Raw genomic sequence first — 27,571 nt, forward strand, 5'->3', positions numbered from 1 at the left:
CATACACACGCACAAGCACACACACACACACACACACACACACACACACACACACACACACACACACACACACACCGATGAAGCACAGTAGTAGTACAGTGTAAGAGTTTTGTGCTATGTTTTATATATTCATTTGTTTTGTTTTTTTACGGCCATTTGCAGGCCCATTTGCGCTGCTTGGCTCGTGCTCCTGCCGCTGCTGCACCTGACTAGAGTGCAATGAAAGGCGGAGTGTGGGCGACACTCAGGCACTCGGCGGTGACTCACCTACTGAGCCTCTCCAGCCTGGCAGCCCACTACTAACTAACCTCCGAAGACGCACCCTTCCCTTCCCCAACACCTTTTATTCCCTCCCTACCTCTCTCCCTCCATCACTCGCGTGACAGGTCAATCTCCTTCCTGCTCTCCCTTATCTCCCTCCATCTTGCCACTCACTCCCCCTCGCGGCAGGTGAAGCTACACCGCCTCGCCGGGAACATTGCCCTGCGAGGGAGGCGGCACAGGGAGGATAAAAGGGCCCCCTGCTGTCTGTCCCGTTGCATTGTTAATGTTGACGCAGACGCTGAAATGCAAAAAGCTTGTTCTCTGCCACTGAACGGAAACTCGCAACACACTCTTGAATTGCAATTGTTTTTCTTTCAGATTAAAAAATATCGGTACACCGCCATCCAAATAAATAAATATGTATATAATAATACTAGGAATGCCACGCAGACCAAAATGACAATTTTGTGAACAATTTGTAAACAAGTTGACGAATGTATCGATAAAAAACGAATAATGAATAAATACTAAATTAAATATATTAATGAAATAAATACCAAACCAAACCAAATGACTTTGGCTGGTTGCGGGTTCAATACATGGCATTGGAAAGATTATTCCCCCTACTCGAATTATATCAACGGACTTCTATGAAAGATGATCAGTTTAGGTTGAAGGCGTTTAAACACCCTTCTTGAAGGCATTAAAATCTTAGGAAGGGGGAAATGCAGACGAAGGAACTGAGAATAACGACAACTCGTAAATAATCAGTTATCCTCCTATAAACTATCCTCCTTCTAAACTTTTATGGACTCTATAACTTATAAAAAAAAAGATCTCCCAGTTATATTTGTTTTATCATTGCAATAACTAAACACTTGCTTTCTCTCTTCCAATTATCCACTACCCTGTCTCTTACCCGTCGCTTGCCTATCTTCTTATTGACCTACTTGAGCCCGTCTCGCCAGGGGGACAGACGCGAGCCTCTCCACAAGGACCAGCGAGGAAGCAGGTTTGTTTATTTTCCTCGAAAGATAATTAACGTGGCCTGAAAAGTCCGGAAAGTCAACGACATTTTGCCTTCGTTTAAGAATTTGCAAGTGTGTGTGTGTGTGTGTGTGTGTGTGTGTGTGTGTGTGTGTGTGTGTGTGTGTGTGTGTTCGTGCACCGGTCCAGCAGGAGGAGGGATGGCCTCTAAAAGGTTCCAGCGCCTCGCCTCGCCTCGCCGCAAGGAACGTCTGATCGGTTTCCATTAATCGCACGCTCCGGGGTGTCGTGTAGGATGGCGAGGGGAAAATTTTCCTTTACGTTAATATTATCTGTTTCTTGTTTAAACTTTCCGAACCCTAAATTTGAGTCAGAGTTGTGGCATTCAGACGGACACAAACACTCTCCTTATTCCCTTTCATTCACTCACTCACACAATACCGCAAAATAACACACACACACACACACACACACACACACACACACACACACACACACACACTGCATGCAAGATGGCGCCACTATAAACACTCGCCTGCGCCAGAACGGGCTGAGCCGACCATCAGGCCCCACCTGGAAGAAGCCTTGGGCCGATCATCAGGCCCCACCGGGAAGATGCCTACCGGCGCAATAGGCAACAACGTAAAAAAAAAAAAAAAAAAAAAAAACACTCACACACACACAGGCGCGCGCAGTGAAATATTGGCCATAAATGTCACTGCCGCGTGAATTTCAATTAATTACAGAGGAGAAAATAGAGGCGAGATTATCTTTAAATGAAATTCATATTTTGTTTTATGTAAGATATTAGAAGATGTGATGGTTCATAAACAATGCCGAATGAGAGAGAGAGAGAGAGAGAGAGAGAGAGAGAGAGAGAGAGAGAGAGAGAGAGAGAGAGAGAGAGAGAGAGAGAGAGAGAGAGAGAGAGAGAGAGAGAGAGAGAGAGAGAGAGAGAGAGAGAGAGAGAGAGAGAGAGAGAGAGAGAGAGAGAGAGAGAGAGAGAGAGAGAGAGAGAGAGAGTGTGGGGGGAGGGGGGGGAGGGGGAACAGAAAAAATTATGTTGGACGGCCAATCTTCGCCGCGTGGTTGCCAGGTTCGGCAGAGTCAACGTTTGTTTATTCCAAAAGTAATTCCTTCCCTTCGATTCTCACAAACACGTGCATAGTGCAACGTTCATGTCCCAATAAGACAAAGCCACTCTATAACCTTTTTAGGGAGTCCATCGGCGGTGGTGACTGGTCCTCATCGAACCACTTATCCCAGCAGCAGCAGCAACTAAGTGTCACTGTTTCTGAGGGAGCAGTTTGCCGTCACGGTGCCGTCGGCCATCAGCCTGGAAAGGGAACATCAACACCCGGCCGAGGCGGTTAACAGCACGGCGATGATCAGCCACGTATTGACAGACAACGAGCAGGGAAGGTAAATGGACTGGCGCCAACACGCCTGAGCTACGAGGCTGCACGCGTGCCTGGCGAGGGAATTTTTGATTCATGATGGCGATCGAGTTGACAGACACCGGCAACTTTTAAAAATCAAAGGCAATGAACGTGGCGGAGGGCCAAACCTCGCGAATGGGGGCATGTCGCTGCACGCTTAAAAATCAGCTCTCGTCACTGAACAACCCACTAAATGCAATGGGGAAAAAACTTAATATATATGATTTAGACAACATTCAGCTGCCGGCCATGTTTGATGATGTTTGTAAACCATTTCTGCAAATCTACGAAGCGTCTCAGATAGCTATGAAGTAATGTGATAGGAGAAAAAAAAAATATCAACTCTCTCTCTCTCTCTCTCTCTCTCTCTCTCTCTCTCTCTCTCTCTCTCTCTCTCTCTCTCTCTCTCATTGATCACCAAGTACTCACTCAGTAAAACATGTAAAAAGATTGTTATGGCGTTCCCCTTTGCTGTCGCATATTTATGATAACCTTTACAAAGTCACATTTCATCGATACGGAGCAGCTGTTGATATAAAAGGTTAGATTTTTTCCTGTAGCAGTGTCTGGTGCATAAAAGTCTGAGGGAGAAACACAGATGTTTTTGCTCCCCATTCGCGGAAGTGATTGTTTTGAGGAAACGTAATTTTTTTTTATCAGTATTTTTACGCCGCGTGACGGGAACACCTGCACCGCCAGGGACTCGAGGCGGCAGGATGCGGAGGCAGGCGGCTGCAGCTATTTGACTTATTCACACGCGGCGATTACACAGACACATATCTAGGCCAACTAATCCAAACTAAAAGAAAATGAATCTGAAAGAAGATATAAAGGAGCTGGAGCGCCTTTCATAAACACAGTAATATCATGTATACAGATCTGCCACTTTCCGTGAAGAGAACGGTGTAGAACCAATGCATCCTGTCACTCCAGAAACCTGGCGCCAACAAATTATTTAGAGAAACTAAGAAGCGCACAAAGAAGTTAGGAGATAAAAATGCTGGTAATAACAGTGAGATACAGGAAGCGAACGGCATGGATTAGAGAGGAAACAAATTTTACAGATATTTCAATGACTACGAAGAAAAATAAAATGGATATGTGCAAGTTATATCATACGTAGAACTGATAGCGGAGGAACAGCGACATTAACAGAGTGGCAACACAGAATCTGTAAGTGAGAGCAGGCAGAGGACCAAGTGGAGAGACGAATTTAGAGTATTTTCAGTATCAGGATGAAGTACACGAACACTAAATAGAGGAGGAGGAGAACACTAAGAGAGGCCTTTGTCGTGCAGTGGACTAGTTAATAATGCTGAGGATGATAATGAAGAAAAGGTATGTTGAGTTTCAGCAGTTTCATGATATAATAATAGTCATAACATTATACACGTTTGAAGCATTAAAGGCTAATCTTTCTGGATTAGTTTGATTGGAAACACGTGAGCGTGGCGGTGCAACAAGTGTGTGACGCGTTTAATGGACTGAAGAGCAGGACTAATTACGTGGGAGGCCTCTGCTTATTTTTCCGATTTTCTGTATTGAATGAATATTAAAAACTGCAAATGAAACACCAATAAAACAATACTTTCCTACATGACAATGGCTAATGGATCACTTGTATTGCGATCATCCTATCTCCTAACACGGTGAGCGGCACTACCTCAATTACTGTCAACTCCACAATGCAATATCTTTTATAGGAAGCCACACAGCTATCTAACTTCAGAAATACGAATTCACGGATGGAGAAAGTGACCAATAGCCGGAGAAAAAGAGTTCATCAGAGAGAGTGAGGGCGGAGTAGATTCCCGCTTGAGTTTTGCATGCTGTTAATACGACGCGGGAAGTAACACGACTCACCGACATAGAGTATCCACAACAGCCACTAGTTGGTAAAGAACACTTACTTCGAGTGAGTGACATGAAGCCTGCGAGGGTGGAGAGGGGGGGGGGGAGGGGGGGGAGGCCGCATTGAACCAAAGAGGGAAGGGAAGAGGATGATAGAGGAGGAAGAAGCGGAAGAAAGGTGTCAGTCAATTGGATGAAAAGAAGGAAGGGAAGGAGGGAATGGAGGATGGAGGAAGAGGAGGAGGAAGAGGAAGGAGGGTGTCAGGCCACTGAATAAAAGTAATTAGTAAGGAGAAAAGAAAGAGGGAGAATGGTGTCAGGCCGCTGGATAAAAGAAAGATGGAAGAAGAGGAGGACGAGAAGAGGAGAACAGCAAGAGGAAGGAGGATGTTGGGCCACTGGATAAAAGGAAGGAAGGAAAAGTAATTAGTAAGGAGAAAAGGATTAAAATCACCAAAAAAAGCAACGGAAGTTAAAGGCAGAAAACTGAGGAGTGGATCCGCACACTTCAGAGAGGCCGGAGTGGCGGTGAGTAAAGACAGTGATGTTGGCTACTCCATCATGCTTAACTTCTCTTCGTTCTCCATAGCGAGCACTACAATGTGTCAAGACGCCAACCTGTGACACTGTTGTTGGTGCTGTTGCTGTTGACATTATTGTTGTCGTTGTAGTCACCGTTAATGGGAAAGCTGAGGAAGGGTCGGTCCAAGGGGAGGGCAGCAGGGTGATGGCATGGCGGCGACGGCGGCGGGGGCGGCGGCTCTGACTTAGGATCCACGGTTAACGACGTTCATTAATAACACGAATATTGACGCCATCCGAAAATTGAACGAGACCGTAATGGAGGAGAGGCTGAAGAATGGAGGAATTACGAAAATGATGAAGAGGCGTGAGTTTCCAAATTATGTGACGGGGTTGTTATCATCAGGGAGGAGGTATTTTATCCAAGATGCAGCTGAAATTGGTGGAGGATAATGAAGATAAACTGATATATTGATGCGCCAAGGTTTGAAGAAAATGCTATACTTTTTTGAGGGGCCGACCCACATAAGAACTTGGCCGTGTCTGCCTCCCAGCATCCAGAGAAACTGTCGCCGCTCAGCACATTCCATTTTAACACGTGGATAACCTTGTTTTGTGTGGGACTTCATTTACACTTCCTTATCTCTGGCTTTTGCGCAAACGTTTGGACCTCAATACGTTTGCACCCACTCCCGTCAGAAGCCGTCAATCAGTGAAATGAAGCAGCAAGCACTTAATGGCTGAGCAAGCAGAAAACCTTTTATTCTGAAGTTATCCTGCATTTGCTGCTAATGAGTCAATTCCACTAATTAGCCTAATACTATAAAAGGTTAGGAATACAGAATAATGTAATACTTATATTGTGTAGTATCGTTAAGTTCTACTACCTAATCTTCTCCACGAATTCTTGCCGCGTACATAAGTAAATCAGTGACATACATTCATGAATCATCATAAAAATAGACATATTACTGAATCGCAGGATGTAACTTCTACTGTATTTGGTCTCTCTATTTCTATCATCTGGTACATAAAAGCGAAACTCTGCAAAAAGGGACAAATATAGACTTTTTTCTGACCTGAGCTATATTAGGAAATTCCTCCCGAAGCAATAACACAAGCAAAACTTTGGTTCGTTATAAACTGCCCCACTAAAAACATGGCGAAAGTTGGACCAGATCAAATTACCAGAGCTCAATAAATGAAATCATAAAACTTTGCCACAGGTGAAAAACAAATATGAAAGACAGAGAAAAGCATCGATATCCACAATAGATGATAATATCGTGCGTTGAACCTAAGAGCAAAGAAGACGAGGAGACCGAAAGAAGATCCAAGTTCACGTTTGGTGGACAAGAAAGGCAAGGAATCAAACGAATCCATCATCAGTTTAAGATAAAAAAAAAAAAAAAGAATCTACCAACAATGATCCAAACGAGTTCACGAAAAAAAGTGCGCTTGAAAGTAGCAGTTATGTTCTAGCCAAAGAGACAGTGGTGATGGTGACGGTGGCAGAGAAAGTAATGTGATGTTTTGGTGGTGATGTTGGTGGTTTAGATGGTTGTGGTGGTGGTTGTCTGGGTGATGGCAGGGAAAGACAATGGCGGTGGTCGCGGTGGGAATGGTGTGGTAATGGATGTCTTACTCAGTGATTCCTGCGCCATAAATTTCAATCCCTTCCCGTGGGTCCCGGCGCCTTGGGGGTCATAAGAAGGAGCCCGAGACAAGAAGAGTAATAATGCGAGGAAGGAATAGCTAAAGCCTCCCTTGTCATGATTGTGTGTCCCTTGCCTCGCCGTCCGCCACCAACCATCAGTCTCAATTTGTCTCTTTTGTTACTTCGGTGCGTAATGTACTCTCTCTCTCTCTCTCTCTCTCTCTCTCTCTCTCTCTCTCTCTCTCTCTCTCTCTCTCTCTCTCTCTCTCTCTCTCTCTCTCTCTCTCTCTCTCTCTCTCTCTCTCTCTCTCTCTACTTTTTTCTACCATACGTTGTGAGATCAATTTTGGACATGCCAATCTAAATTTCGAAAAAAAATCGCGCTCTTTCTTTCTCTCTCTCTCCACCGTGTTTTCCTTCCTCTCTATTTTTCTGTACCCTTCGTTCCTCATTGTTTTTATCCCTAATTCTGCTTTCCATAACAGTTGTGTGGCTTCTCTATTTCGGGATCTATTTGCTGATCGGGTTTCCTTCTTTTGTATTTCTCTTTCAATTCCTCGTATATCAAATTATTTCATGTTGCTTGCTGGCTTCCAATCCTGGTTGTGCTCCATTCGTTCCACATGTATCTTAGCTCCCTCGTCTCTCATTCCATTATTCCTCTGCAAAGTAATGTTCTTCTCTTAAATGATTTCCTTCACTTTCCCTTCCCCTTCTCCCTAAATCGTTTATCTGTGAATGTTTACACAGCGCGCCACTAACAGGTTGAAGCTACCCACTATGGACCCTGAAGAGAGTCCACCGGCGCTATGAAACGCACATTAAACAAACAAACGAAAGCATACATAACCAAACAGAGCCCCCCCCCCTAACACACACACAGACACAGAAACACACACACACACACACACACACACACACACACACACACACACACACACACACACGCAGCAGCAGCACCCACACACCTGAATAAGCTGCAGACCCGCAGATCCAGCACGGGCGGGTTTTGGGAAACTCAATTTTCAGTAATTATTCAGACCTCATTAACGTCATGGGTCCGCGCCTCCAGACGTAATGACTGATTAAGTCGCGGAGGCGGAAAAAACGCCGACGAGGACGAGGAGGCGAAGCATGGGAGATTGTGGTGTTTGTGTTGGTGGTGGTGGTGGTGGAGGTGGCGGCGGTAGTGAGGTAGTTAATGGTGACTGTGATGGTATTGGTATTGGTAATGATGCTTATTATGGTGGTGGTGGTGGTGGTGGTGGTGGTGATGCTTTAGGTGTTAATGGTGTAGGTGGTGATACTGTTGTTGGTGGTTATGATTGTATAGTGATATTGATGTTGTTGTTGTTATCATTATTATTGTTGTTGTAGTTGGTGGTGGAGGTGATGGTATTAGTAGCGGTTAAGGTGGTGACTGTGGTGCTGTTGGTGATCAGTGTAATGATGGTGGGGGTGAGGATTGAAGTATATGTGGTTGTGGGGGTGGTGATGGTGGTAGTGCTTAATATTGTCTGTTGGGGGTGAAGAGTAAGGTGGTGATGATGGTGGTGGTGAGGACTGTAGTATTTGTGGTTGTGAGGGCGATGGTGGTAGTGTTTAATATTGTCTGTTGGGGGTGAAGAGAATGGTGGTGATGACGGTGTGGGTGTGGGTGTGGGGGGGGGGGGTACTATTGAAACCGGAACTGTCTGACACTACCATCAAGCAACATCTGAATTATCGGTAATGAAAGCATAACTCATCACTACGCTTCAGTGGCCCTATCGCTCCGCGCGTGAGTGGCGACGATGCGGAGATATACGAGGCAAATAGGTGTAACAATGGTGTGTGTGTGTGTGTGTGTGTGTGTGTGTGTGTGTGTGTGTGTGTGTGTGTGTGTGTGTGTGTGTGTCGAGAAAAAAAGACGAAAATAATAAAAAGGTAATAAGTTCGACATTCATCAATATTAATACCTGGAAATGGAACGAAAAAACAAATCTCGGCTTAACTGCGAATCATGCCAACTTTCGCCTCTGTGAATTCTTACGGACCATCGCCTCGTGTGTGCCTTCACTTCACGGGAAAAATCAGAGGTGCTCTCGGGGTGGGGGGTGGGGGGGGTAGCGAGAAGCCCCCCCCCCCATTACCCATCCCACCTGCTCCTAATTAACAGGAACAATTTACTATTAATGAGGTAATCGTCTATAATTATAATTGGAGTTTATGGTTCGTGGAATGGCTTAAATAACCGAGCCAACATCACACGGAACCAGGTAACGAGTGCTTTTACCTATACTTAACATGATCGCTAATTTAATAACAAATATACCAAAATAATAATTATGCCCTTGGTTGATTCATTATTACTGGCATATTGTGTTTATTTTTTATCATTCTCTCTCTCTCTCTCTCTCTCTCTCTCTCTCTCTCTCTCTCTCTCTCTCTCTCTCTCTCTCTCTCTCTCTCTCTCTCTCTCTCTCTGTTGTGGGTCTTAATGGACGAGACCTGGATAAGAATGCAGCAATAATGTAGTAATGTTGATAGTGAAGGTGAAGTATTTGCCTCTGTTGGTGTGGTGGTGGTGGTGGTGGTGATGGTGGTGGTGGTAGTGGTGAGTGAATGGTTTTGACAAAAGTGCTGTATACATGGCTTAATGGTGGTCGTGTTGGTGGTGGTATTGTTGCAGGTGATGATGGATACAGTGGCTGTGGTGGTGTGGGTACTGGTAATGGTTTGGTTGTAGGCTTGGTATTATTTTTACTTAGGGTGGTTGGGGTGCTGGCGGAGTCGTAATGGTGATTGTGGTGGCGATGGTGATAATGATGGTGGTGATGGTGGTGATTGTTGTGTAAGTGGTGCTTGGCTGATGATAATGTCAGTGAGGCAATAGGGGTGAAGGTTTAAGTCGTGGTTGTGGTGTGGCAGAAGTGGGGTAGTAATATGGTAGCAGTGGTGTAATAGAAGGTCGTGTTAGAGGGGATTGGTGATGGTGGTAATGGTGGCAGACGTGTAACAAAAGATGGTGACGTCTTTAAAATAATTGTAATCTTGAACATATAATACAGTAAAGATTTTGTGTTGTTATTCTCACTTAATAGCAAAAGACAATACCAAGGTTGAAAATAAATGTAATTTGCAAGTGCAAAGAAAAATGACGCGAAAAATAATATAATGGAATTATTATTTTCGTTATACAGACAGACACGTAAAAAAAAATTCTGGAAAAAACTGTTCCAACTTAAAAAAAAAAAAAAATACAGGATAGAGAGCGCACATAGTTGTTTGGGACGGGGTAAATATAAGGACACTTTGAACAGTGCCGGCAAATAGATATAAAAAAAAATACAAGACAAAAAAATCATATGCCAAAGAAAAATCCACGTGAATGCAACATATAATTGACGAAAATGCACGAATCGCATTACAAAAGTTAAGGAAGGAAAATCGGAGTACGAACACACACACACACACACACACACACACACACACACACACACACACACACACACTATCGCTACGTCTGATATATGTGAGTGTTCGTTCTACTTAACTTCGTTTCCTCCGGCTTCTCTTATTACATTTTTCGAAGCTCGGCTCAAGAATGATTCACTCTGTTACTCACACCAAATCTACACTGAATTCAATTTAGCTTCTCCGCGAGTGACGCATTTCTCACACGGCTAAATATACTGCACTTTTCTTTCCTTTGCGCACTCACTAATTTTTTTTTTTTTTTGTGTGTGTGTGTGAGAGAGAGAGAGAGAGAGAGAGAGAAATCTTATTCCTGCATTTTCTTGTATTATGTAAGCGAAAAAAATGACGTTACTTTTGATAACAGAAAGTATTCGTCGTCTCGCTACACAGGATCATTGTTAAAACACTAAGTAACGAAAAAGATGATACTTCAAAAACGTTGTATGAGCTAGAAACGCAAAACTATTTATATCTTATACTAAAAGCTTAAAATCCAATTCCATTAATATTTTGAAGCCCCATTATGAGAGCCGCTATGAGTACAGTGCCGTATAAGAAATCACTAGGATCGAAAAAACAGAATCCCAGCCACATGGGTTTCAATATCATTATCATCACCTCTATAAGATCTTTATATCAGCTTATCTTCTATAAGAAATGAAAAAAAGTAGTAGTAATTATTATAGTAAAATGATTAAATAAGGAGCATATATCTTAGTAAATAAAACACCCGCTAATTCATTCATTTCGAAATATAACATGTCTATTTATTAATATCCAAACATGAAATCGCGGTTCATATGAGCTAAAAGATTTGAACGTGGTTTGCCTTACACGAGTAATAAAACTACTTATTCCAGCAGCTATTGAAGGTGCATCTGTTAAGGATAATTTCAGAAACTTACTATTATTACTGTAAAACAATGACGTATGTAAAGTTGAATATCTGTTTATGTGAAACTGGGAAGCTCAGTGAAAAAGCAGAAGCCTATTGAATAAGGGAACAAAATCGCTGGGGAATTCTACCTGCAATTAACCTGCCGGGTCGTGGTTGGGCAGCATACGTGGCTGGGATATGGCCCCTCGGAGAGCCGTAAATTTTGATACAGCCGCCAGAGGACTCCACCCTCCGAAATACGCCCAGAGGCAGCGAAAGATGTACGAGCCCCTGAAGCTACGTGCGATGCTGAGGTGCTCCAAAGTCAACGAGCGTGTGGTATACTTATTCACGCCTGTCGCTGGATAAACAAACAGCAGCAGAGATTTTTCTTCCAGGGTCCATTGACGAAGTGGCTCGAAGTTTATGGATATACGTGACCTGTGGTGAGGACGGCGAGACGAGGAGTGTGTGTGTGTGGGGGGAGGAGGGGGGTGGGTATTGTGTTTTGGCTAAGGGAAGAAAACAAGATCTGGTGGTTAGCAGGAAGGATTGATGGGAGGGAGGGTGGAAGAACTCGAGAGAGGAGAGGAGGACATGATGGATGGGACAAGGTCTACACGAAAGAAAGGATGTTCTGAGCGGTAGAGGGAGAGAGTGGTCATGTTTTGAGGGCCATATATTCAAGCACAGTTCGGGTCATGCCAGGACATATGATAAAACAGGTTGAAAGCAATGTATATGTCTTTTCTAACTGTATGGCAAACGCAGCCCAGGTAAAGTTAGCAAGAGAATGACTGATATACCCCCACACTCTTAACTGACGGCCACGAAGGGAAACACTGTGCGTGTGTGTGTGTGTGTGTGTGTGTGTGTGTGTGTGTGTGTGTGTGTGTGTGTGTGTGTGTGTGTGTGTGTGTGTGTTCGTTCACTTTCATGACCTTGGTCTTGGCGAGGGAGGGACACGATGGAGGATTGGGAGTTTACGAGCATTTAACAAAGCGGGCGAGTTATCTACGCCTGCACACGACCGTCTGTACAACTACACTTTTTCCATTTTTGTTGTATCAAGTTAGGCAGTGGGTACTAGCCATACATTACGAACGAACAGCCTTCATATCCTGGTACACATACAAATGGCGTGTAGTCCGCCCGGCAAAAGTGTTATCCAGCGCCCTAGTACCAGAGTCCGTCCCATAAAGTCAGGAAGTTCTCTCCTACATACACTCTTAGTCCTAAATTAATGGGGTGGATTGGCGTGGGAAGCGTGATTGTGTTGATCGTGCCTGGCTTGGACGCGAGGACGTGTAAATATCTCCGTTAAAAGTTGGGGAAATGTCAGAATACTTGGCGGCCATCACACTTCCTGGTTCCGTGTTGCTCGTATTTCTCAGAGAATTAAAAGAGCTTTACAATATTTCGTGTGTGTGTGTATGTGTGTGTGTGTGTGTGTGTGTGTGTGTGTGTGTGTGTGTGTGTGTGTGTGTGTGTGTGTGTGTGTGTGTGTGTGTGTGTGCGTCAGCGTGCGTGGGGGGGGGGGGAGAGAGAGAGAGAGAGAGAGAGAGAGAGAGAGAGAGAGAGAGAGAGAGAGAGAGAGAGATTTACATAGATTTACATAGAAAATCAGACCACACAGACCCCATGGTCCAGACTTGGTGGTCTGTCCTTAAACCTAAGTGATTTTACATTAATCAGAAGACTCCAAAACGTTGCATTTCTACTCTAGTTGATATTAAGTTGAAGGAAGTGACGGTCGAGCTTATTTTTGAAGGAGTCAATCGTGTTACACTGGACCACTGATGGTGGAAGCTTATTCCATTCTCGCACTACAACGTTGGTGAAGAAAAATTTGGTGCAATCTGAATTTACTTGTCTACATCTGAGTTTTACGCCATTGTTCCTCGTGCGCAGTCTGTCATCGATCATAAACAATGTTGATCTGTCTACATTCGTGAAACCATTAAGTATTTTAAAACATTCGATCAATTTTCCTCGGAGGCGACGTTTCAAGAGAGAACATGTTAAGGATAGAAAGCCTTTCTTCGTAGGATTTGTTGCGCAAGGAAGGGATCATTTTCGTTGCCCGACGCTGAACACCTTCTAATTTAGCAATATCCTTTGCATGGTGGGGACCAAAACTGTACCGCATATTCCAAGTGGGGTCTGACTAAACTGTTGTAGAGCGGGAGTATTACATCTTTATTCTTGAATACAAAGTTTCTTTTAATGAAGCCCAACATTCTGTTCGCTTTATTTGCTGCATCGATGCATTGCTGTGAGAATTTGAGGTTTGACGCGATTTTGACCCCCAAGTCTTTGACGCATTGAACGCTTTTGAGTTTAACGCCGCGCATTTCGTATTCGAACTTCTTATTCCTCGTTCCAACTTGAAGGACCTGGCACTTGTCTACGTTAAAGGGCATCTCCCATCTATCCGACCAAGCTGAAATTTTGTGCAAATCCTCTTGGAGGCTTTGCCTGTCTTCGTCAGTGAGAACCGAGTTACCAATCTTTGTGTCGTCTGCAAATTTACTAATGCGGTTATTGAGTCCAACATCCACGTCGTTGATGTAAATAATGAAGAGCACTGGGCCAAGGACCGAGCCCTGAGGGACGCCACTAGTGACAGGCGCCCACTCTGAGTTAAATCCGTCAATCACTACTCTTTGTTGTCTGTTGCTCAACCAATTCGCGATCCATTGGTTTACTTGACCGTCAATACGAGAGAGAGAGAGAGAGAAATATATATATTTTATTAATCAGTTTAGTATAAGGCACTGCACATAAAAATGCATTCGTTTTCTCCCATTGTCTTTTATTTAAAAAAAAAAAGTTGGGCGCTCTTAATCTGGCGTTAAAAATGGCAAACACGACAGCTGCATCTGTTTTGATTTTTTGGCGTTTCTTATTTCTTTGGTGGAATTTACTTGTTTATAATTTTCTTCAAATTTGTTTTTTAAGGAAATCTCAACTTATTATAACGCCGAAAAACAGATTCAGAATTTCTTCAAGACTTCGGTGGCGGGCCGTGGAGGGAGGGGAGTGACCTGACAAACTCCTGGCGCCGGGATATTGTGCTTGGTGCTGTATTGTTCCTTTTCTTAAGGCCGCTGGCACACGAGCAAATTGTGGTCGCCACGCCGTGACGACACGAGTAGCTTTTGAGACGCTGTTACACGCGATTTGTGGCTCGATTGAGCGACGCCCATGTGTAAGGTAATCGCGGCAGGGAAACACAACTACACGCCTCTTCAGTTTATCCAGTCTAGTGGACGATTGGTGGGTCGCAGCTTTGCCCGCCACCGAGCAATCACAAGTGGCCTGTGTGTTCAGCTCCAAGCCACAAAGCGATGCCACTTGTGGCGGGGATCCGTGTCTCCTCGCCATAGTCGCCAGCCACAGTCGCTCGTGTGAAAGGTTCGCTTCAGAACAATGGAAACCTATGGGAAGCCACATCCCCACTACTGTGTGTCGTCACGGCGTGGTGACCACAGGTCGCTTGTGTGCCAGCGGCTTTAAACAAATACGCGAACATAATAATTCACAGGAAGGGGTTGAATCGGAGACTAGTTATTTGGTTATGCATAAGCAGCTTAATAGCTCGTGATTCAATTCCTGGGAAATAATTTCATGAGACCGCAATATTAATGCAGTATCCTAAAAATTATTAAAGGTATACGAATTCTACGAAAAGCTCAGCACTTGAGAAACTATAAAACGATGCAACACTCCATTAAGTATAAATTCTTACAAAATGATAACCTTTCGGAGTAAGGACGGTAAAAAGACGATGATGTAAATATTTCGTGGCCATCTGGAAACACCGTCTTTCCTCGTACGTTATTGAGGAGCGAACCCTCATAACTTCGGCGACAAGCTCAGGCAATCATGGTGGAGTTACTTAAGATCCTTACTACTTTCTACAAATATAAAAGCACTGCGTCAAGGTCACATGCGTTATCCAGAGGGGCGTGATTTGCATAACACAGGACGCGACAAAATTAGCAATTCCTCCGAAGTAGCAAAAGCCTTCTGGGAAAACACTCGCTAACACACAACGCCTTGGTTTACTTATTGTTGACTTTCAAACTGTCACTTAATAATATATATAAATTAATTAATAATAATACGTTAACGCCCAAGACTGCCCCGACACCCAGGGCACTCCCACCCCGATACAAATGGGCGCCCCAACGCTGGCTAATGGAGATCCTTCCTGCGTACATCTCTACAGCCTCGACACCCTGCCACATACATCCTCCACACACAACCCGACACCCTGCCACATACACCCTCCACACACACCCTGACACCCTGCCACATAGACCCTCCACACACACCCCGACACCCTACCACATACACCCTCCACACACACCCCGACACCCTGCCACATACACCCTCCATACACCCCGACACCCTGCCACATACACCCTCCACACACACCCCGACACCCTGCCACATACACCCTCCATACACCCCGACACCCTGCCACATACACCCTCCACACACACCCTGCCACATACACCCGCACCCAACACCCCTCCACAGTGTCCACACACACCCCGACACCCTGCCACATACACCCTCCACACACACCCTGCCACATACACCCCCACCCAACACCCCTCCACACACACCCCGACACCCTACCACATACACCCTCCACACACAACCCGACACCCTGCCACATACACCCTCCACACACACCCTGACACGCTGCCACATAGACCCTCCACACACACCCCGACACCCTACCACATACACCCTCCATACACCCCGACACCCTGCCACATACACCCTCCACACACACCCCGACACCCTGCCACATACACCCTCCACACACACCCCGACACCCTGCCACATACACCCTCCACACACACCCCGACACCCTGCCACATACACCCCGAACCTACATCCCTCCTCTCCACACCCCGACACCCTGCCACTTACACCCCCAACCTGCACACCCCGACACCCTGCCACATACACCCCACCTTCCACACACCCCGACACCCTGTCACATACACCCCACCCTCCACACACCCCGACACCCTGTCACATACACCCCACCCTCCACACACCCCGACACCCTACCACATACACTTTCCACACACACCCTGCCACATACAACCCCCAACCACAACACCCCGACACCCTGCCACATACACCCCACCTTCCACACACCCCAACACCCTGTCACATAAACCCAACCCTCCACACACCCCGACACCCTGCCACATACACTTCAAGCTTCCCCCAACAACCTGCCATCCTCCCTCACCCCTACCACACTCCCTCCTCTCACACCACTTGCACTGCTTCGCCTCGTTGGTCAATATCAGGGGGAGACAAAGAGCCACGCTTAGGAGGGCCGGAGTATTAGGAAGCCCGCCCGCCAAGCTGTACCGTGCTGGCGTCTTGCCCCTCATGCGCCGCGCCATCACAGCCCCGCCGGGAGACATACATCACGCACACACACTTCCCTCATGCCCTCCTGGGACGACATGCTTCCTATTCCTACATGATGAATTACACACAGTCAAGCCTTGGCGTTTTCAATGCAGTGGTTAGAACATTCTGTTATCTATATAGGTCATTATTTGTTATAGACTGCAGTAGTTTCCTTTTAGATTTATACGGTCTGGGTGATGTTAAAAAAATATCGATCCATTCATTTGTACATGTGTTTCGAAATCTTCGCAGTGGGTTTACAATACGTAAACTGGGGTGAGATAAGCCACCCACCGGCGACAAACACATTCAGCGCATAAAACAGAACACAAAGCCGACGTAAATGGGTTTATGAAGCTCCGTACCACTTAATGTTTATTTCCTTTCCTAAATCCAAAATATTTTGTATTTATTTAGCAAAATTCTTTCAAAACGTGGAAGCATTACAAACAGAATGTGTCCATCGCCTCTAGAACTCTACAAAACACATGTGGAACATTTATATCAACACTCAGCTTAAACAATCCGGGTTAAAGCTTCCTGTTCTGTCTTAAGACAAAAAGGTGGAGGGGTCTCTCTCTCTCTCTCTCTCTCTCTCTCTCTCTCTCTCTCTCTCTCTCTCTCTCTCTCTCTCTCTCTCTCTCTCTCTCTCTCTCTCTCTCTCTCATCAGTAATACATATAAGCTCACTATTCAGCGTTTCTTTCGGCGCATCCTCTCCTCAACGAGGCAGATATACCATGACATTAAAAAGATACTATTTTTATAAAGTAAAAATATAATCCTACAAGCCGTATGTCAGTGGAGTGTTGCAGGAGTGTGGAAATCCAGCTCGTGGAGTGCATGTTCGCGGAACGAGCGAGTTCGTTGATATTGTGTGTTTTGAAGTTTATGAAATGTTCTAGTCGTGTATTCATTGAAATAATGTTTGTGGAGTCTATATTTATGACAGCTTGCTGGAAAGTGTGCTTGAAGAGTTGAGTTGGCAGGAGTGTTGTAGAGTGCTGGATGCTGTGAAAGTGTGAGTACGGGTGTGTGGATGGGTGCACGTGTGTGTGTGTGTGTGTGTGTGTGTGTGTGTGTGTGTGTGTGTGTGTGTGTGTGTGTGTGTGTGTGTGTACGCGCGCGCGAGCGGGTGCTCAAAGTGCATAAAGAAATTACGCTAAAAGTTGTAACAATGTTCATGGGAATAAAGTGGGAAAGCATGAATGTCTGTGATAAAAAGTGTATAAAAATAAGTGTTTGAGGTAAATTATCGAGAGTAAAAATGGTTCTGTGATAAATACTTTATGGGGAAAATACAAGCGTCCGAAAAGCTCGTAGGGAGAGCACGTGTTCATGAAAGATGGTCTATGAATGTCGTGTGTATAAACAATAAGTAAAACTAATAACACCATGGCTGAGGCGCTTCCTCCCAGCGAGCGGGTGGCGGGCGGGCGTCGGCCGTTCATCACCGCCGGGCTGATGGATGGCGGGGCCTCAGCGCTCCGCCCGGGGAGTGAGGCGTGCGGGGGCCGGCTATTGACTCCATCCCTCCCCCCCCCTCTCTCCAGCTGCTACGTTACACTGGCCGCCAAGTTATTTTAGTTAAGTGAGCCAATAATGCAAGAGTTTCTAAAGTATAGTCAAATACAGAATAAAAAGTGCAATATGAACAATTTTATCGATTTTATATATTATCGTCTTTTGTATTTTCATTTATCAGTTTTTTTTTTTTTTACTTTTCCATTTCCTGGGTATAAAATCTTAAATACAGAATGAAAATAAAAAAGTGCGAAAAATCTTATTCATTTTTTTATGTATCAGATAATTGTCTTTTTATATTCTCATTTTTCGCTATTTTTTCACCTTTTCATTTTCGGTGTATTAAATTTTCTTTACATCGAAAATTAAAACAGCGAGAATAGTGAACGTAAATCCTTCTCGGTAAAGCTCGCGTCCTGAACCATTTACCTGTGAGCGAATAATGCAACAGCGAAGCAACAATTTATTATTAAGGAAAGCTTCGCCGATAAAAAAAAAAGTCGTAAGCATTGAACGTGTGTGTGTGTGTGTGTGTGTGTGTGTGTGTGTGTGTGTGTGTGTGTGTGTGTGTGTGCGTGTGTGTGTGTGAGTGTGTGTTTCACCTTCCCGTCCCTTCACCTCCTCTCACCTTTCTCCTTCTTTCCCCTCCCCTCTCATTTACCTTCCCGTCTCTTCATCTAACCGTTCCCCTCTCGTTCCCTAACATCACCTTTCCCCTCCCGTCCCCTTACACTACTCCACCGTCCCATCCCCTAACAGCCTAACCTCACCTTTCCCTCTAGTTCCCTTATCTTACTTCGCCGTTCGCTTATTGTCTCCTTACCTCACCGAAACCGTCCCGTCTCCTAACCTGTCCCCTCCCATTCCTTCACTTCTCGTCACAACATGAGCCCCGCCAGACTCTCGCGTATAACTTGCCGTTTCTTCCGCCTCCGTAACAAAACTTCCTCAGTCTTATCGCAAAAAGTGAAAGCAGGAAGAGGGATGAAAAGTGAAGAAAGGAAGAGGGGAAATAACAAAGAAAACAAAAGGGAAAAAATATATGAGGGTATGAGAGAAAATGGATCGGAAAGGAGAGGAGAGATAAGGAACAGAGAACTAATGAAAGTGGTAATGGAAGACAAGGAGATTGAAGGATAAAGGAGATAAAGGGAAGTGACAGTGGTGACAGTGGAAGAAAAGAAAAAATTTTTTTTTTACCTGAATAACTTGTTCAGATACCCCGTTTATAGTTCATTCAGCTGATATTATTGACCTTGCTGCCGGCGTGGCCATCTTTCCCCCTCCCGTCCCCAGACCCCCTCGTCATGTCCACACACCCGTCATGCCACTGTTACTACCGACACTCAAAACACCTCTTACAACTGTCACCATAATATTAACAAACAGTACAACTACACCATGGCGAACGGACCTATACACGAAGTTAACAATGTAATGATTTACACAGATGTGTCTTAAGATGAAGTACGCAAAAATACAGTTGCATTTAGAGGAAGAATGGGAAATGCTTCACCAATAAAGGGAAGTAATCGAATTAATGAAATAAGACATATTCAATATGCCAAATGAAAAAGATATTTTTAAAATGAGATGACAAATGATTCCAAGAGATATAATCAACTGCAAAGACATACTATAATGCACAACCTGTAAAATGGTGAGAACACTGACCTTGCTTCTGTCGATGATGCAATAATCCTTGCGGAGTCACTAAAGAATCTGATGATGGCTCTCGCGGCACTGCACGGGGAGGCGTAGCCTTTGGTACTTCATGTCTTCATGTCTTCATGACTTTTAGTCTCTTGGGCGAAGACCAAGGTACAGGTGTTTAGAGACTTGCTAGATGAAACAGTACCGTCTGTTCATGTGTAGTGAGGACATTGATATCTTGGAATGTATCACATATCTTGGTAGCGTGAATAAGTATAACGGCGGGTCTCGTTAAAAAGTCTTAGGGCCGACTGGCTTGGCCCACGGCGTTATGGACTCGCTCAGCACGAGTATATGGCGTTGCCGATACCATTCACGTGCAGGGGGATAAATATCCGAATCTTCAAGTCGTTTGTGCTCCCTGTCTTACTCTACGGCTCTGATACACTGACAACGAATAGTGACTTAAGGCGGTGATGCCTCTAATAAACGTATACGCAGAATCAAGGAATATCGCGTTTATGACTTAAATGTCAAACCGGCAATTACTCCATGAATCTGATTCGAGGTCTATTACCCGCATAGTTCGTGAACCCCAACTCTGGCGAAACGGGCATATGGCACGCTACCCAGAAGCCGACCCTGCCCACCCGAGTCAGTCCTGAGTGGAGGAAGCCAAGGAGACGCCCAGAGTTTGTGGCCTGAGCTTGTTGATAGATCCTACCGTGAGGTACTCAGATTGGGATGGGGGACTGCAGAAAGACTTCCCCTGACGAACTCCTGGGGTTGGAGTCTTAACGAGGGAGAGGCGAGGCGAGGCGCCCCATGCCCAATATTAATTAAATGATGAGAAAACAGTGTCTACGAAGACTCAATATGTGGGAGGCAAACCTGAGATTTGCATACGGTGACTGAGGAGCTGAATCGTTTTTAAGTTACATACGTATCATTTTTCAAGAAAACTGAAAACCATTTTAACGTGATCTTCAATTAGTGGATTTGACTGAATTAATTACTTGCTATTTAAAACTGCCGGCGTGCAACTTCTAGCTGCGTCATGAGGGCAATGGGACACAAACACCCCGCAACAACAAGCACTGTACTCACCGACAACCCCAAGCACTGCGTCCCCGTCAAAGCTCCTCGCCGGGGCAATCGTGCGTTTCCTGCACTGCCACGTGGAGGAAGCCGCTCGCTACTGGTAATCTGAAAGGAAATAAAGTTTTTTTCAGCAACATCATTTATCACATGCCCTATTTCTCGCATTGCATCTTAAAATTTCCAATAACAACAATGTGTGTTCCACCATGAAGTGAACTAAGCCTTCTCGTCGTGGCCTGATTAGCAGTTGCTGTAAGTCGACGGAATAGAAGGAACGACATCAAAATATAGAGTCGTCTTATAATCATTTGGAGTTCTGATGTATGTGCTTGAGTTGTGGTCCTGTAAGACTGCTGTGACTTTTTGGGCGCCTTCTCGTAAAGTAGAGCAAAGACGGAAAAATATATTGACAGTAATGATCATCTACTAATAATTATTGGTCTTGTAGAGTAACAGCCAGCCTTCCTACCAGACACAACGCCATCCAGCACGGCAAAAACTCACCCGACAACAACGAGACGCCGCTCTATTCTCCAGCCATTAATAATAATTTGTCGTGGCTCAAGCACATCCTAATGCGTCTTCATAAGGAAAACGAAGAGAGATTCACTGCCTCATGCCCCGCGCCGCCCACCAACGAGACAACCACGAGCGTCCATTCAGTGACTCGATACATAATGACGCTGCCCCGAACACCCGCCGCCTGTGTGTGCCAATGTGTCTCTGCAGCTCCAAAAGTATCTATCTATATCTATATATCTATATCTATCTGTCTGTCTTCCCGTTCCTTCACCTTGGGAGGGCAACACACACACACACACACACACACACACACACACACAATGAGAGGCGCTGGCGGCGGCACAGACGGCGAGATGCAAATGTCCTCTGAGGCAGCGGTATAGTGTGTGTGTGTGTGTGTGTGTGTGTGTGTGTGTGTGTGTGTGTGTGTGTGTGTGTGTGTGTGTGTGTGTGTGTTTGCAATAAAATAAATAATAAATTGCCCAAAGTAAAATATCTACAAAAATGAAATAAATTGTTTTACTAAAATATCAAATTTTCCGATTCTTTTTCGGAGCTGTGGTGTGCCAACCCACTATTTGAATTTTACAACCACACTCATCACCAACGTAAATGTCACAGGACTTATAAATGTGTGACTTCGACGGGCCGCGCTTAAAGCCGCCCGGCTGCTGCCTGGAGGCGGAGGGGCGTGGCGGCGGGGCGCTGGCGGAGACTTTTCCCACAAACTTAACTCAAAAGTTTTGTTAATATGAAGCACTGTCTTATATATCTCATTTTAAAAACATTACCCAGGATAAGTAGCTCATGATTTATTTCTGAGTCATAATGCAAGACTTTTTACTCGAAACTAAAACAACAACAAAAAAAAAACATGCATTTTACCGAGACATTTCATCTCTGCATCATAAAATATTACAACGTCAGCCTTCCGTGCCTAAAGACAACAATGAAAAAGCATCATTCATGAAGCACTTGAGCCACAAGGAGACTGAGAAGGAATCGGAATCTAAGAATCAAGGTCTGACTCTCCGGCGGAAAGGTCAAGTTTAAATATGTGTATAAGACAGAACAGAGCTTCCAAAGGCTGCACGGCCCACTCCCTCACTGCATCCCGCAAAACACCACCACATAAGATCAAGTTCCCTACACCTAGATAAGTATGCTCTTGAGAAGCTGCACAGGGACTACCACACACGTTCATTATAACAATCACACATTTTTTTTTTACATCAGAGGACACGGTTCAAGGGCAATAAAAAGAGTACCAAAAAAGCTCGCTACTCGCCACTCCTATAAAAGTAAAGAGTAGCCAAAAAAGAAGTCAATTTCGGGTGGAGAGGTGTCCTGATACACTCTTCTTCTTCACCCCAAATATGTTTCCCCTCATATTCATGTGCTAAGATAGGGCGTAAGGGGCACTAACGCGACTTGTGCTATACCAACACCTCCACCCAAACCTTCCATAAATGCAACACTGGACCTTGCTGCGTGTGACTCTCGAAAATGTTATGAGAAAGACAAGCTGGGCACTGACAACGTGAAGAAAGGTGATCTGTCTCTGGTGTCGCAATAAAACTTGTCATTAGTGCCAAAGTTCAATAGCGAGGAGACCCTATCGGTGGAGAACATGTCGAGAGAGAGTGTGCGTTGAATACTTGTTTACTTCCCCAGCCATGAAAAAAAAAAAACATCAGAACTAACGCCATCATTTCACCATTACTACTCCACAGATGTCTGTTGCGTCTTCACTAAACTTCGCTACAAACAATTAGTTCCGCTGATTACAACATCTTAAACATTTCCCTCCTATTTCCGCCTCCAATTATAATTATTCATCGTATATCACTCGTTGAACCTACAATTCCTCTTTCACCAACAAGCGCCTGATAAACACCTTTGCGGCCACACCTCTAAGCTCCCAAACACATGGAGGGGCGGCGTGCGTGCGTGCCTCGGCCCGTGTTTTGTTCTCATTACTCCGCGACGGGCAGGAGGGGAGAGTGTCTGCTGGATCAGGGGGAGCTACGAGGCGGTAATCATACAATAGCACTCGCAGCACAGCAAAGGCACCCCACGCAAGTTTATGAACTGCCTGCTTCATCTAAATGTAAATTACGATGCTTTGAATATTTGCCTTAAAAGAATTGTCGTATGATTGTTATAACGTAGTGTGTGTGTGTGTGTGTGTGTGTGTGTGTGTGTGTGTGTGTGTGTGTGTGTTGCATTAGTAGTCTCAGTCTGCGTTGCACGGATGTCTTTTCCTACCAGTGAGCTCATACATTTTCTACATACATCTGTACAGCTTTCTCGACGTCATAAATTTAATCAGACTTTCAGGCTTTTGAAAGTGATGCATACTGATGTGAACAGGAGCTGAGGTTGACTCCCAATGGATGGATACATGTCGTGAACTATCTTTTTCCAGGCTGTCTCCCCCACCCCCGGCCTCGAACCTCCAACACACAATGGCCAGTTTTTGTCCTGACCACCTGAAGACGACGATGCGACTTACACAATGAAATATGGTTAAAGTTGAATAGTTAAGACCTGCAGATTCAATAACACATTACATATCAGTACATTACAGAAGTTAAAATCACCCTCAACTACTACAACTACGTCATATTCGCATGGACATGGTGGTGAAGCAACAAGCAACCCTTTTATGCTGATCCAGAGCCCGATGTGTATACGTTTGTTTGTTCGTTGCTGTTGTGAGCTGCTCCCCAGAAAGGCCACGACCTCTTTCCGTTACATTCCGTTACAGTCACTATGAACTCTTAACATAGTAAGTATTAACCCGGTAGCTGCGGGGATCATGTTTCTTAAAGGCCCTTCCCTCTAAGCGAGAATAATTAGAAAAAATCATCACTCACGCAGACCATTTCATAATATATATCAGCGTATTTGTGATCAACTTATCCATCATCTGTTTTTTGGGGGTTTATATAATGGCAAAAATCTGGCCCGTCGCTGGTACACGGTAAAGCCACAAACTTGGCCCGTCGCTGCTACCAGGTTAAGTCCCTTTCTGAACGGAGACTCACGTACGGCAACGAGGCAACAACTGTTTCAATCAACCCTGAAACTCCGAACTCTTGAAATGACACTGCATTGGAGCATTACCTAAGTATTCAGTCCTTAATATAATGCTTCAGCTTTCTATAGATTGGAGCTTTGTGAAAATGATTAGTGCTACTCGCTAACACGTACTTAAGGGGGCAATGAAATAAAGTGATTATTACACTTATGAAATTCGCTAACTTAAAATCATTGCCAGATATCATCAGTAATTATTGAGTGTGTGTGTGTGTGTGTGTGTGTGTGAGAGAGAGAGAGAGAGAGAGAGAGAGAGAGAGAGAGAGAGAGAGAGAGAGAGAGAGAGAGAGAGAGAGAGAGAGAGAGAGTAATTTAAGTCGTTATAAGCAGTTGTTCCCTCGCTATATATTCACCGTAATAAGCACGACTCAGCAACTAAATTCACAATCCACTATTAGTTTACAGTTAAAGAGGGAGGCACCATGGGACAAAACATGACAAAAAAAAAAAAAATTCGCTGCTCCTGCAAAAACTTGGCATGCATGTAAAAATAAAAGCGACTCTCCGTTTATCCGCGTAAGGTGTCATGATGCCTCCGTCTTTCAAGCATTTAAATTCGAGGAGGGAGAAAATATGCAAAACTAAATATAGGAACAGGCTGCGGGTGACCATTACAGGCACTTCTCATATCACTTTTATATCACCGTACTTTGATTACACTCGCATTGCCAGGATCCTAATCGCAAATAGGTTACAATAACAATAAAGAGTAAAAAGCCTTGTCGATAAGGATAAGGAACAGAGCGTCTGGTCCTACATATAAGGTGAACACTGAGACGAGGTATACACAAACAGAAAGGGTTAAGCGCCATGACGACCATTCAGCTTGATACTTCCTTGGGCAATTCACCGCTTAGCTTCACACATTTCATATCCCTAAATAGGTGGTCACGATTATGCTGATTTCATGACACATCAGATTGGCTTACCTGTCACTGTCGACACTCGCAAATCGCCACTCCGTCCTTGGCCACAGTTCACTCGCCACAGACACCAACACACGCACACTCCTGTTGGTCGCTGGAGAGTGGAGGCAACAATGGAACATGGGGTACCTCTGGCGTAAAATAAAAGAAAACGGGCGATTCTAGGGGTTGACTTACGTAAACAAGATGGGTCAGACAAGGCACGTAACGAAGAAGTTTAATGAGAAAATATGATAGTGATGACTGGTGGACTTGGGTTGATTAAATGTGAAGAAAGATCGTTATATCCTTTTTTTCCTAAAGATATCAATTGTGGAAGATGATTTCACACATTGCCTGTATCCATCTCACGCCCCCGCCCACCCACCACACCCGTTTGGCAGTGCAGTCTATTTTCTACTTTGTCACAAATTTAAACAGTAGGGTGAGCATTGCAAAACAAGGGTCTCTTTTTTTTTAACAACAAGGGGGGCAGCTCAAGCGCAAAAAACAAATACAAAAAAAAAATCCCGCTAGACGCTACCTCGATAAAAGAAAAGAGAATAAGTAGACAGAAGACAGGTCAGTTTCGGAAGAAGGGGCGTCTTAATACTCTGGTAAGCTGGAGGTTTTAGCGAACATATAAATCACTTAAAGTTGCTCGATTCGTTTCATATAAAGCAAGGAGTGCAGACTTTGTTCTCGATCATTTCACAAGGCGACATGAAAGGAAGGGATACTAATTGAACCCACAAGATTACTACATCACACCTGAGACTCCTTTCAGGCAAACCAGGAAGTCTTACACAATAGAACAGAGAAACAATATCTGGCCAAAATATTCCTTCTTTTAATCTTGTTGACGGTGACATCTCATTCACTCTCATCTCCGTGGAGGGTTAGGAGCAAATGGAGAGACTAGGAGTTCGAGGAAAAAAATCTAATGAAGAGCAATAAAGGGGTAGGAGGGGAGGGGGGGAGTATGGGAGCGTCGTACAAGGGAGATCTTATAATACTGAGAAAGGGGAGATCGGGAGAAGAAGAGAAAAAAGAGAGAGAGAGAGAGAGAGAGAGAGAGAGAGAGAGAGAGAGAGAGAGAGAGAGAGAGAGAGAGAGAGAGAGAGGGATATGAAAAGTCAGACAAAAACCATTCATCTTTGATACGTGGTAGCGAGGCAACAGCATCTCATATTCAAACCTCTGAGGACGAGGATACGACACGATTCGAGCGACCGTCATCCCTCTCTTCCTTATCCCCAGCGAACACGGTGTTGTTGGTTCCTAGTAAAGGGGAGGGGGGAGGGGGGGGGGGAAATAGACGCCGCCATGTGTCAAGTTTCATGGGACGACAGGACTTGGATGTCGGGAGAGGGGCAAGCGGCGGCACAGACGGTGAGGTGAAAAGGTCCTCTGAGGCAGCGGTAGTGATTGTGTGTTCCCGATGGCCGATGGGAAGGGAGATTCATCGCGTCTCGCCGCCTCTGAGGGTGTCCAGGGAGGGTAAGATTTGCGGCTCCTCAGATGATGTGACCGAACTGAGTGAAGGAGTTTGGATGGATATCTCCCACGGCGGCACGAAAGCGTTGGCGGCTGGGTTCTCCCGGGGCTCGAGGGAAGGAGAAAGGAGTCTGATCCAATAACGGAGGGAGGAAGAGCATATAGGATGGCGCTGGGAGTCAAATGAAAAAGAGCAAAAAGGGAAAAAGAGGGGGTAAGAAATATGACGAAAGGTATAACAGAGGAAGGATGAGATCTGATTCAATGACGGAAGGAGGAAGGTAAAGGAAGATGCTGGGAATATAATGAAAGATGGACAAAAAGGGAAAAGGGAAAAGAAATGGGTGAGAAATGAGACGATAAACAGCATAACAAAGAAAACACCAAGACTTTAAGATCCTGGGAGTAAAATGAAAAAGGGACAAAAAGGGAAAAGGGAAAAGAAATGGGTGAGAAATGAGACGATAAACAGCATAACATAGAAAACACCAAGACTTTAAGATGCTGGGAATATAATGAAAGATGGGCTAAAAGGGAAAAGGGAAAAGAAAGGGGGTGAGAAATGAGACGATAAACAGCATAACAAAGAAAACACCAAGACTTTAAGATGCTCGGAGTAAAATGAAAAAGGGACAAAAAGGGAAAAGGGAAAAGAAATGGGTGAGAAATGAGACGATAAACAGCATAACAAAGAAAACACCAAGACTTTAAGATCCTGGAAGTAAAATGAAAAAGGGGCAACAAGGGAAAAGGGAAAAGAA

The 27,571-nt window shown here is 44.7% G+C and overlaps 1 long non-coding RNA gene across 1 annotated transcript in view; it reads right to left on the reverse strand.

Moving 5' to 3' along the window:
• LOC127009757 (uncharacterized) overlaps positions 1-25,416 on the reverse strand; it is a 52,049-nt gene extending 26,633 nt beyond the window's left edge. The window contains exons 1-2 of the long non-coding RNA XR_007762235.1: positions 25,338-25,416; positions 20,791-20,889 (exon numbers count right to left, since the gene is read on the reverse strand). This is a non-coding gene — a long non-coding RNA (uncharacterized LOC127009757). The remainder of the gene's footprint in view (positions 1-20,790; positions 20,890-25,337) is intronic.
• Between the last annotated feature and the right edge of the window lie 2,155 nt (positions 25,417-27,571).

This window comes from Eriocheir sinensis, chromosome 41 (assembly GCF_024679095.1).
Source record: "Eriocheir sinensis breed Jianghai 21 chromosome 41, ASM2467909v1, whole genome shotgun sequence".
Classification (NCBI taxonomy): Eukaryota; Metazoa; Arthropoda; class Malacostraca; order Decapoda; family Varunidae; genus Eriocheir; species Eriocheir sinensis.